This window comes from Triturus cristatus, chromosome 3_1, assembly GCF_964204655.1.
Source record: "Triturus cristatus chromosome 3_1, aTriCri1.1, whole genome shotgun sequence".
NCBI lineage: Eukaryota > Metazoa > Chordata > Amphibia > Caudata > Salamandridae > Triturus > Triturus cristatus.
In genome coordinates, this window is record NC_140583.1 from 1,041,216,257 (window position 1) to 1,041,229,971 (window position 13,715).

Sequence of the window (13,715 nt, forward strand, 5' to 3'; positions counted from 1 at the left end):
CAAAAAGGGGTCATTTTTCACTGCAAACTTGAGGTGTGACCACGTTGCGTTTTGCGCCGTTTCCTGTCGCGGGCACTATGCCGACCCGCACAAGTGAGGTACCATTTTTCTCGTAGGACTTTGGGGAACGCTGGGTGGGTGGAAATTTGTGGATCCACGCAGATTCCAGAACTTTCCATCACAGAAATGTGGAGAAAATGTGGTTTTTTTGTCAATTTTTTACGTTTGCAAGGGATTCTGGGTAACAAACCATGGTGGGAGGCACTCAAGTCACCCCATCCTGGATTCCCCTGGGTGTCTAGTTTTCAAAAATGTATAGGTTTGCTAGGTTTCCCTAGGTGCCGGCAGGGCTAGGGTTCAAAAACTACAGCTAGACTCTTCGCAAAAAAAGTGTAAATTTTCAGTGTGAAAATGTGGTGTGTTCACCTTAGGTTTTGAGCCACTTCCTGTCGTGGGCACTATGCCTACCCACACAAGTGAGGTACCATTTTTCTCGTAGGACTTTGGGGAACGCGGGGTGGGTGGAAATTTGTGGATCCACGCAGATTCCAGAACTTTCCATCACAGAAATATGGGGAAAATGTGTTTTTTTTGTCAATTTTTTATGTTTGCAAGGGATTCTGGGTAGCAGACCATGGTGGGAGGCAGTCAAGTAACCCCATCCTGGATTCCCCTGGGTGTCTAGTTTTCAAAAATGTATAGGTTTGCTAGGTTGTCCCTAGGTGCAGGCAGGGCTAGGGTTCAAAAACTACAGCTAGTCACTTTGCCAAAAAGGGGTCATTTTTCACTGCAAACTTGAGGTGTGACCACGTTGCGTTTTGCGCCGTTTCCTGTCGCGGGCACTATGCCGACCCGCACAAGTGAGGTACCATTTTTCTCGTAGGACTTTGGGGAACGCGGGGTGGGTGGAAATTTGTGGATCCACGCAGATTCCATCACTTTCCATCACAGAAATGTGGAGAAAATGTGTTTTTTTTGTCAATTTTTTACGTTTGCAAGGGATTCTGGGTAACAAACCTTGGTGGGAGGCACTCAAGTCACCCCATCCTGGATTCCCCTGGGTGTCTAGTTTTCAAAAATGTATAGGTTTGCTAGGTTTCCCTCGGTGCCGGCAGGGCTAGGGTTCAAAAACTGCAGCTAGACTCTTCGCAAAAAAAGTGTAAATTTTCAGTGTGAAAATGTGGTGTGTTCACCTTAGGTTTTGAGCCACTTCCTGTTGTGGGCACTATGCCTACCCACACAAGTGAGGTACCATTTTTATCGGGAGACTTAGGGTAGTTCAGATTTGTAAAGCAACTGTTATTACCTATTGATTTTTAAAGCATTTCTCCCTTCCAAATGAAAGACATTGTGTAAAAAAAAAGTCATTATGAAAAATGACCAATAATTGTCATGCAAGTATGAGTATTCCCAATTTCGAAAATGTCCAAATATGCACTGTTTCTAAACTCTGTAATTTGTTCCCATTTCAGAAATACATAGGTGTCTTTCATACCGATTTTTCCATGTATACATTTTCCCACAATAATTGCTATATACCCGGAACAAAAAAAAAAAAACATTACAAAATGCTGCTCAGTTTTTTACTCTGGGTTCGTTGGGCTCTTGGTGAACCTACAAGTCCTATATATCCCCACAACCAGGAAGGTCCACCGGATGTAACGGTACATTGCTTTCAAAGAGATGTCATAATTCGAAGAAGTTACAGGTGAAAACGTTGACTCAAAAGGCTGCTTTTTTCAACAAATTTTTAATTTTTCCTATATTTACCTGTTAGTTTCTATAAAGAAACCTTGATGGATCTACACAAATGACCCCTTGCTGAATTCAGAATTTTGTCTACTTTTCAAAAATGTATAGCTTTCCAGGATCCATTATTGATTTTCTACCCATTTTTACCATTATCTGGAAGGAGGTTGAAAGCACAAAAATAGCAAAAATAGGGTATGTCCCAGAAAAATGTCAAAACTGTGTAAAAAATGTTGGATTTCTGACAAAAATCTGTCATTCCCTAAAAGCTGGAGAAATAGTGATTTCAGCCCCACAAACCCTTTTTTGATATCATTTGCAGAGAAAAACCCAGAAGCTTTCATTTGCAGCCACTTTTCCCCATTTTTCACAAAAAAACCAAAATGTTGCTGTATTTTGACTAATTTCTGGGAACCCTCTAGGAGAATCCACAAACCCTGGGTACCTTTAGAATCCCCATGATGTTGGAAGAAAAGGACGCAAATTTGGCGTGGATACCTAATGTGGTCAAAAAGTTACAGGGGCCTAAGCGCGCACTACCCCAAATACCCCAAAAAAGGCTTAGCACAGGAGGGGAAAAGGCCTAGCAGCGAAGGGGTTAAGGAACGCAATGTTTTGCATGCATTGTAGCATGCTGTATTCCTTTGGGCCAGCAACCTTCAACCATCGGCATTTTACAGATCTTGCGTGTCTTCTTGACAGTCTGCACTGATCAAGTAAAGTAGTCCCCAGTATGTTGTTGCTTCTCTTGCCGGTTGCATATTAAATTCTGAGTGCTGTCCTTGTCGGGGCGGTTACTGTGCTGATTGCAGCTGCAAACATTAAGGGAGCTTCACTTTTCTGCAGAATTTCGAAAGCATCCCATCTGCCGCAAGGCACTTAAAGCAAGTCATCTACTGTAGAACTTCAAAACTGTATTTTTACGTGGCCTACAGCACAAAGCTGTTGTAACACCATATTCGCAAACATATTAGTGGCAACTGGATTGTTTATTGTGCTAGTTACACAGTGCCAGTTGAAACGCAGTACCTTTACAGCACATGCGCGCTTTTTTTATTTAACTAACTGTAGTTTTTAACAAGCATTAGCAAACTGAATGGTTCTAGTATAACTGAATTTACAATCCAGACCTATTGACTATGCCAAAGCCTGTTAAAGTCTGCCATGCATCTGGGATCAGCACATAATGGCGCATTTTTCCATGTTTTACACACATCACTCTGCTGCCCTCTAGGGCTATAACCACATTACTTAAATATGTTCCAATTTAATAAATAAAATAAATTCGAACAACTGTGCGTGAATTTAATCAGTGTTGATATTCCATACAGCCACTAAAAAATAACATGCGGAGATTAAAGATTTTTAGTTTCTCCATCGATTTTCTATTCCAAATTATTAATGAATGGGCCAGTAGAATTATTTGGCTATGGAGAACTAAATTATTTTGCACATTTGTTTTAAACATGCAGCAGGGGAAGTCAAAGTGTGCAGTACATCATGTGTTTACAGGCAAATGTGGAATAAACCAGCTATTTTGAACTTCCAACAGACATAGATACACAAAGTATTGCCACAAACAGAAACAATTATCAAGGTTCTTTAGGAAATAAAACCATATAACTTCTGCCGAACCTACTCCAAAGGATGCCGGCTAACAATTCATTGTGTGGTGTTGCATTGAACAGCACTTTATTAAAACCGTGCTTTCTACCTCCCATAGTAAAGCAGATTGTGTTGAACATAGAATATTGGACTCAGCACAGAAATAGCCTACATGTGCACTTTGCCTTGCGTTTGTATGTAGGCACGAGTGTATCTGGTTTGTTCAGAGCAGTGACTATGTACAAGAAGGTGCAAGAGCAGGGAGAGGACTCAAGATCATATACACAGCCAGGGTAGGTGGGGGTCCCTGTTCCCTAAAGGTGATTCTGGTCCTTAAGGTATGTTTCCTGACCTCAACTAACTTTCAAAATGTGTTTGTTTAACATCAGGAGCGGCTGCTCCTGCGAAGCAGTAGTGAGGTGGGGAGGGGAGGATTGGGGGGGGGGGGGCGAACTAAATTAAAAAAAGATCACTTACCTGCCAACAGTCCTCTCCCTGGCTTCCGTTCGAACACGAAGCAGGAAGCACCCAGGCTCCCCTAAGCCAACCACAACGCTGCAATGCGGTTCTCAGCTCAGATGGGGACTGGGACCCTAGGCATGTTTTCCACCCAGGCTGTCAGCCAGCCTGGGCGGAGAACATGCAAAGTGCGCAGTAATGTTTGGCCGGCCACAGAGGGCTGGCCAAACATTCATGCGCACTTAGGAGGGTGCACCAATCCTCCCCCCTATCCTGTCCAGCCTAGCCCACCCCACAAATCTGCCTAAGCATGGAAAAATAAAATGGTAATAACATTGCGATATTATCATTTTATTTTTTTGCCATGCTAAAATGCAGTAGGGCGACGCCCCTCTCCCTTGGCAGAGGAGCGCCCCCTGTTTAACATTGCATGTAGTTTTTAATCCACAAGTTTAAAACAAGAAACAGATAGTGAATCAAACTGTTTGTAGTGAATGAGGTGCATTGTTTCATTTTTGCCTATTAAATATATGTACGTTTTTCCCTGCCAATTCAGCTTAAATCCCAATTGTCCTAGCAGATGTTGACATATTTCCTGGTTTGGGAAATTTGCTTTCTGCAGATCTTGGTACTGATTTGCAATGGCATAAATATCACGTTTTTTTGCTTTCCTCCAGCAGTTCAGCAACTAATGGCTGACTTTATAACACACTGTTGTGTCTTTCTGGTATTGTGGCATTTGTAGTTAAAATGCTGGGTACCTAGGGTCCTTTTTAGGTTTGTCATCAATTCTTCAAAAATAGTTCAAACAGAAGAGGTACAGAGAGTGGGCTTTGATACTGCCACCTTCAACCATTGGCTTTCACATGTTTTTAGTTGTTGCCATTCCTTGGGTGGGCTTTACTTCAAGGGAATGATATTTTGTGGCTGGTTACATTGTTAAGTGTGTTCCCATTAGGTTAGGGAATCTGTAGTTCTTTTGATAAAATGCAAATTCACTTCTAGCTTCTATGTCATAACCAATGTGAGTTTTTTCCTCTATTTACTTTTCTGACTCAACATTTTAAACTCTTATTTATCACTTTTCTGTGTACGAAGTGATTGCTATTTGGATGCCAGACTCAGGCATCCAAAACAATTCCATAATCGCACCTGAAAATTAATTTGTTTTACTTTGCTATCATCATAAAATGCAGTTGGAATTGCAGTCACTTTTGTTCACAATGGAAATACCTGTACTCACAGAGGAGTTTTATGCTTTGGTTTCAATCATGTACAGTCACCGGGTATTTTGGAAGGGGTCGGGAGTATATCTAGGGCAAGTAGGACAGATCCTAGCCAGATTTTCAGGATAACCATTTCCTATGCAAATACATTCTATTAAGATGTATTCTCTTTGAACATATTTTAAGAGGCTACCCTAGATATGTAGCATGGATGGAGTCCTCCTGGCCTGTGCTAGATGTGCATGGCTCTACTTCATCAACAGAGACAAAGCTGATATATTTTTAAGGATCTCTCCGTGAACAACATTTTATTTTATTATTAAATTAAATCTATTATCCAGGGGGCTGTGGCGACCTCTCCTTAACAACCAGGTCAACTACACTCACCTGGATCATGACCCCTCTCCACACCTTCAAGCAACAATCAAAGAACTGGTGGATGAAGCAGAAACCAATGGTTACATTACCAAACACGAGGCTGATTTTCTGACTACCAGCAAGGGCATTATTCCATACTTTTATACCTTGCCCAAGACGAATAAAAACCAAATGTCTCCACAGGGGCGACCAATTGTGTCGGGCATAGGCTCACTGCTTGAACCACCATCAAGGTACTGTGACTTCTTTCTTAAACCTTGATACAGGCCACCAGCACCTACCTCAAGGATACTAAGAGCCTTCTATCCCTGTTGCATGAAATGGAAATCCCAGATAAACCCACGTTCCTTGTCTCACTTGATATCGAGAGCCTTTACACTTGCATCCCACAGGATGATACCATCAGGGTTATTAAAGATACTCTGGAGACAGCCAAATGGGATTTTACTACGCCCAAAGATTTTGTGGTTGCTTGTGCCACACTTGCACTGAAGAAAAATGTCTTTGTATACAAGGGGGATCTCTTTTTACAGTCTACCGGCTCTTCGATGGCCAGCACCTTTGCCCCTTGTGTTGCCGGGCTCTATGTGTACGATTTTGAGTGCAAATACATACTCTCGGCACAGAACCCTTATGCGTCACAAGCACACTTCTGGAAAAGGTACATAGACGATATTTTTATTGTCTGGCAAGCACTCGTGGAATTCTATGGATGGATGTGACCCCAACCTGTGACCCCCAACATGTGACCCCAACCTGCGATTCACCTACACTAACAAAGAGGACGAGATGGTATTCCTCGATGTTGTCATCAGGAAGGTTGGGAACAGACTACAAACCACAACGCATCACAAACCTACAGCTAAAAACAACTTGCTACATTTCACTAGCTTTCACCCCCACCCACTTAGGGAGAATCTCCCCTTCGGCCAATACCTTCGCCTCAGAACCAACTGCAGTGAGATAACGGATTTCTGCTCTCAGGCTAAGGATCTGACCGACAAACTTCAGAAACGGGTATACCCAGGCAAATTATTGAACAAAAGCTGCAAGAGGGCCAGGAATCAACACAGGGGATCCCTCCTGGAAGACAACCCCAAAACGGGAGGGGAAATACCCCTCACATGTGTAACAACATACAACGTGGCTTCTCCTGCTGTCAGTAAATCCATCGGGAAACACTGGCGTATTCTGGAGAGCAACAATCACAACTGGGAAAAAACACTCTTCTTGTTTAAACGGGCCAGGAGCATCAAGGATTCCTTTGGACATACACGTCCCAAAAATCTGGATAAGGAGAATAACCAATCAGTCCTGAATGCCTGGGGTTTACCCCCAGTAACGGGACATTTCCCTTGTGGGGCTTGCAGCATATGTCACTTAACAGCCCCAACAAAACACCTAGCACTGGAAACTGAGAAACAATGGTTACAAAGGGCCCACACGAACTGCAACTCCACTAACGTGGTATACCTGATCACTTGCCCTTGTGAGCTCAGGTACATGGGCAAGACCTCACGAAAGATCAAACAACGAATTTGTGAGCATCGCAGCAACATCCGATGCCGGAAGAATAACACAAAGCTCACTGACCATTTATTACAAACGAACCATACTACCAATGACTTAAGCTGGACAATCATTGAACAACTGAAACCAGATATGAACACGCAGCAAGCACTGTTTGAAAAGTAACAGCGTTGGATCTATCGATTGTCTACGCACCAACATGGATTGAATGATAACATTCCGTGGGGATCAGTGATGAAATGCTGATACACTTGGACAAAGACTTTCCGAATATTGTTATATGTACCCTGTGTGAGTTTTTCATCTCTCTACAGATAGATACCAAATAGGCATCACGACATGTGGTAATAGTAAGTTATATCTGTGCTGTTCACTTAGAACATAAATTGCCAACTGAGTAGGTCTTATATCATTAGGTCTCGGCTCACCTTACGACAACTCAATTTCTTATACAATCTTTCAGAACCCCCCCACTACTTGGTTGCTCTGCGCTATATATAGATAACCACTGAACCATTTATAGAGGGTCTCAAGGTTGTTTAGCCGTAACCTACAGCATATTTTTCTACTGTAGACCCATGTTACAACACTGAGCGGTTTACACTAAATCAATAAAGTTTTCCATTGAGCGTTCGCCGCTACGGTCTAGTGTTCCGGCCGACGTGTCCGGAGCATGCTGCGTCATCCGACCCACGCCCCAGTCACGTGTTCAGGAACCGGCATTTCTCCCCCTATTTGCAGGATATCGACAACATTCGAGTCCGAGGTAGATCGCAGTTAGGTCGCCAGCGGGAGAGTGGCACATTGGAAGTGAGTGTCCTGGGGGTTCCTTCGGGGATCGGTACTAGTTAAACTTTGGGGAACGCGTCGCCGCTGATCCCCTTTGTTTTTGTATCCTAGAATTCCATAGGTATCTCACACCCTCCCGGACTCATGACGTGAAGCCATTAATTACTTCACATAAGCACCAAGTTTTCCATTCTCTAACGATGTTTTTATGCAAACTCCAAAGCGCACTCACTCAGAACTAGCGCTTTGGCACGGGGCACTTATCGAGCACTTGAATTGTCAATGTATAAAATTAGCAATTGCTTGAATCACGCCTATGTTTCAAGGTGCCTGAAAGTTACTGGGAGTCACCCGTAACTACGACCCCTCCGATAGCAAAATTGTATGGAGTGGCAGTATGTTTGACACGAGTGCCTGAGTTATTGGTACACGTGGTTTCACTGGCTTAACTACCTAGATAATTCTCAACACGAGGCTGCAATGTACATTAGACCTCTGGGATATCTGAGCAAAAGACAACATTGATCCCACTTATTATCTGTGTATTTTTTATGTGTGTTCTTTCTCTTTCAGAGTCCTGTGGCTTTTGGAAATCCCAGAAGTCCGCTTAGGTAAAACCGTGAGTTTCACCTTGTATATACCTCCACAGGTCAGGATACGCCTTAGCATGCGTATACCGCCGTGGATTCTTGGTCCTGAAGAATGCTTAGCACAATTGCCCTGTAAAGCAGAAACATGTCTACCACCATGCACTTCTTTTACTAAATCGGACGAGCCTGGTCAACCTAACCAGCCAGCTCACGTCCGCCTCACTTGTTTTTAAACGATTTCTTGTTTTCCACCATTAAAATCACTTTTGGATAAAGCCACCAATCTTTTAATCTGCACCACCCTTACACTGACACTGTCTCACGAAAAAAAGCGATCCGCTGTAATTCAGGCATCGTAGTGTGGTAAATAATTTAATTACCGGAACTTAATTTGATGCGGAAAATCTATAATAATAGCTCAGTAAAATGAGAGGCAGAATCCGTGGTATTAGAGTTTCGGAACGGGCTTTATTCCAGGATCAATTCGAATTGAGGAGCTCCACATTCCATCACCACGAAGGTTCAGGAAGTGAAGACCCCCCTTTATTGACAAGTAATCATTTTTATACAATATGCATTATAGTGAAACATATGGAGGAGGCGTAACAATTGATAGCAAAGATAAAACATACATGCGTAGCAAAAGTGGGTGTAACTGGGTGTAACTAAAGAACGTCATCAGGTATGATGTCATAATAGGGTGGTTCCATGAAAGAATTTCGCAATGTCAGCAGAAATACTTGGCAGAAATGCGCGCGCAGCAGCATGACGTGTGATTGACGTGCAACTAGGGGGTGAAGGGGACTTGACATTTAGCTCTACATGTGGAGACAGGGAGTCTGGGGGGTCAAGTCAACCTAATCCCAAATCATATCTAACATCCTATGTTTAAAGAACTGTGTTATCCAAAAAGAGAGGTCTCTCGAACAAAATCTATTCTATACTGACTGTGAGTGCGTGTACAAGCGTCTAAGTGTCTACACTAGATGCGAGGGCAGAAATCTTCCATAGTAACAGGGCTATGAATTACTTGCATAAAGACAGAGAAGCCGGGCCCTTTGCTCGGTAGCTTGAAGAATGTTTACTTAAACTACTAGACAGGAATGCATTGGATAGGGAGCGGAGCAGATAATTTCGAAGGTGAAATACAGGTTTTGGCAGGCAACAGGCTGGTGTCAGGCACCGTTAGCCGCGCAGGGAGTAGGACAAAGTTCATGGGTACAGATGCGAGCTCAGACTGGAGCTTTCAGAGGCAGAAGGCAGGAAAAGCTTGATGGCAGAATCAGGGCCTACTCGCTTGGACTGTAAAATGGCATGAATGAACCATATAAAGCCGGTGGCCTTTCATACTTAGGAATAGAATATCCGGTCCATTCATGGCGGATCTGAAAGAGGACATGTTGACGGTGGACGCACATGTGTTTGCGTCTTCTTAACTAGAACTGGAGGGAACATACATGTACTTGTGATTTATACATGAAACCGTTGGGGTCCAAGATAGGGGACATAACCGATCATAAAAATCCATATTTCCACATTCCCTCCTTGTCCCCTACTTGCCCGTTAAGGGATATCAATCTTCATCAATCCGTTGATCTGTTCATATAGCATCATTTGCTCTTCTTTCTTCTTCCGTGATGAATGAAATCTTGGTGGTGGAATACACGATGTGGCACACAGACCACAAATCGCTGGTCCACATTGTAGGCATAAGCAGCAACTGAATAGTATGAGAAAGCCAATACCTAGGAAGGATAGGACCCTCCATCCAAAGGTAGATAATACACTCCAAAACCAACTGGACCAAGTCCAGTTGGTTTTGGATTCTGGTGTATCTGGCTTACAATCTTATGAAGGCGAGTTATGGCTTTATATACAGATGGCGAATTTTCTGGTATGAAAATGCAACAGCTTGATCCGATGATCCTACAAGCTCCGCCCCTATCGGCCAGGATGACGTCAAGGACAAGACGATTTTGAAGCACAACAATCCGCATAGCAGACTGCTCTTCTGTTAAATTGCCTAGGGCGGAAATAGTTTCGTTCACTACTGCTTCAAGGGTTCTGGTTAATCTACGTATCAGCTTACTATTGGTAACTGTACCTATATAGGGAAAGAGACCTTTATTGAAATCTGTGTATTTTTCCCATGCTGTCTCAGTGTAATCGACTATTGGGAGATCTCTCCTTTCTCTATTGTGTACTAAATGAGTATTTCTGTGATAATCAGGAGGAGCTAGAAAAACAGGTGGCATAAGGAATCCGATGTAGCAGGTACCATCCCAATCTAGAGGCAAACGTATATATGCCGTCTGACCACATATGAAGTAGGAATGGCGGGAAGCTCTAAATGTAGACTTGCCTTGATCACTAAATTCTATTACAGTGGTGCATCTACTATGGCCCATATGTATAGAGCCATTCTTTCTTATACATAATTCACCTTTAACTGGAAATACTGACATAGCGGGCAAAATTGGTGCAGGTTCGGATTCGACATTCAGGATCATGAGATTAAGCGTGAAATTACCTAATCCATATACTTCATTTTCTAGATCAGTTCCTGTTCTTTTGGGAAGTCCCTCCTTGTTAGGGTAGCAGACTTTGAGTAAAACTAAGTTCAGATTTCCCCATACCCAGTTGTCTTGATAAACTGCAGAATTGGAATCTAGAGAATTAATTAAACTAAACCATGCTCCACAGGAGCCATTGTGTGTGAATGGGTATGGAAAGAGAGGCAAAATTCCTTTATAGTTCTGATAGGGAGGGAGTCGGCCACATATCCAACAATCTGTAGCATTGCTAACCTGATGGGAATTATGTAACATACTAATAAAAGTGTTATTGCGCAGCGCAAATCTATAGGACAACTCATGCGGGGGTAATTCACTAAAAGAATGTTCAGCAGTAACATTATAAACATGTTTAGAAATAGGATAATATATGTGCAACAATATACTTGCAGTAATTATTAAAAGACTTAAGAAAAACAAAATTAATAATGTCACTGTGCAATGACTACGCAGTGATTTACAGTACGCATGTTGTTTCAACTTCCTCCTTCTGTTTCTTTCTCTATACAGGTCTAAGGGATACATGTCAGAGACAAATTCGACCGATTCACCTTGGAGAGGACTTAAACAATCAAATTGCCTGACTTGTTAGACCGAAGTTTTAGTTTATATTGTTCATTGTTATTCAGTTCAACCAAAGGAAGCTTTGAGTCAATCGGTGAAGACACGCGAGGTGTGTCATTTACGTCGGACGGTAGTCCATGAAATTTCTTGATATGACTTGAATGTATCCAGCCCTTTCGACCTTCGATCTTCACGGCTGTCCTCGTCGTTAACAGTACGATTTGAGGCGACTTCCACCTAGGGTCCAGCTGAGACTTCCGGTCAAAGTTCCTCACTAACACCAAATCCCCTGGAATTACGTCATGGGGTTTCACCTCGGTGTTGTCGGGAAAGGCTGCAGCTACCTGTGAACGACAAGATTGTAGTGCAGACATCAAGGAAGCCAGGTAATCTGTCAGCATATTACAGTCAATATCAGTTATTTTACGTGGTATAGGCGTCCCCCACATATTTGGTGGTCTACCAAAGATCACTTCATAAGGGGATAGCCCTGTTCGAGAGTGTGCTACCATTCTCATGTAAAAGAGTGCAACTGGTAAAGCTACTACCCAGTCGACCCCTTTCTCTCTACATATTTTGGACAATCTAATTTTCAGGGTCTGATTATGTCTTTCCACGAGACCTGCTGCCTCGGGGTGTCGGACACAGTGGAATTTCCACTGATAGCCTAACAAAAGTGAAACGTGTTTCATTAGTTCGGATGAGAACGGCTGGCCGTTATCTGAGTAGACAACACGTGGTAAACCGTACCGTGGGAAGAATTCTCGAACCAACTGTTTGGCAGTAGTCGGGGCAGTGTAATCTGAAACCGGGCATGCCTCTGTCCAACGGGAAAGAGCACAGACAACTACGAGAACATATTTGAATCCTCGACATCGTTCCATCTGGATATAATCCATCTGGAGGACTTCAAAAGAGTGATCAGGAGGCTGAAATCCACCCTGTTCTACAGGAATGCTTTTACCTGGGTTAAACTGACAACAGATCATACAGGTACGGACTTTTTGTTTAGCTGCTGCTCGTAAATGTTTGTTGAACCAAATGTGTTGAATGCTGTCTAGCATAGCTTTTTCTCCTAGGTGCGCTGGACTATGTACAGTGTTAATGATAACTTGGACCATTGAATCAGGAAGGAACCACACAGATTTTTCCTTCGTCATCCATCCTTGATCCGTTTGGGTCCCTCCTAATTCAGTCCATTTCTTTATTTCATCTGGTGTAGCATGTGTCTGTATGTCAATTACGTCAAGAGCGGGATCCTTAACGGTCATGCAATATGTCGGTGTCGGGACTATTGTCTTTGTCATGTCGGATGTTTGAGTTTGAGCAGTCTGTTTAGCTGTTCTGTCAGCTAGATCATTGCCTTGAGAAATGATATCAGTAACTTTCGTATGAGCTTTACATTTCATAATTGATATTGCAGTGGGTAGATGTATTGCATCTAATAAGGCATGAATGAGGGGTCCGTGCTGAATGTGGGCACCGTGAGAAGTTAAATAACCTCTCTCTCGCCACAGCACGCCGAAGTCATGTACAACTCCGAATGCATAACGTGAATCAGTGTATATGTTGACTTTTTTATTTGTGGCTTGAATACAGGCTTGTGTCAGAGCAATGAGCTCTGCTGCTTGAGTGGACAAGGTATTTATGTGGTTTGTTTCAATGACTTCAGTGTCTGTTGTGACTGCGTAAGCGGCCACTAACTCTCCTGTACTTGTTCTCATACATGAACCATCTACATACAACGTCAGGTCTGGATCTGACAATGGGACGTCTGTCAAGTCTTGTCTGGGTTTCGTCGTGATCGTGATAACTTCAATACAATCATGTGCAAGTGGGTCTGTTCCATTTACAGGTAACAGTGTGGCAGGATTCAATGTACTACAACGTCTGATTTCTATATGTGGCTGAAACAATGTTAATTCGTAACCAGTGAGTCGTGCTATAGTCAAGTGTTGTGTCTGTGTGCGGTTCAAGAGAACCTCTACTGCATGTGGTACTTGTACTGTCAATTGGTGTCCTAACACTATGGCATCGCTTTGTCTGATTGCTAAAGCTGTTGCTGCCACTGATTTCAGGCACGCAGGCAGAGCCTGAGCTACGGGATCTAATGTACTAGAAAAATAAGCACACGGTTTGTGTGATCCTGCTTGTTCCTGAGTGAGTACTGACAAAGCAGTACCTTCGCGTTCTGTAACAAAGAGTGTAAACTGTTTATTGTAACATGGTGTTGCTAAAACGGGTGCTTGGCA

At 42.9% G+C, this 13,715-nt stretch overlaps 1 protein-coding gene across 1 annotated transcript in view; it reads right to left on the reverse strand.

Moving 5' to 3' along the window:
• LOC146861465 (uncharacterized) overlaps positions 1 to 13,715 on the reverse strand; it is a 56,791-nt gene that overhangs the window by 28,890 nt on the left and 14,186 nt on the right. The window lies entirely within an intron of this gene.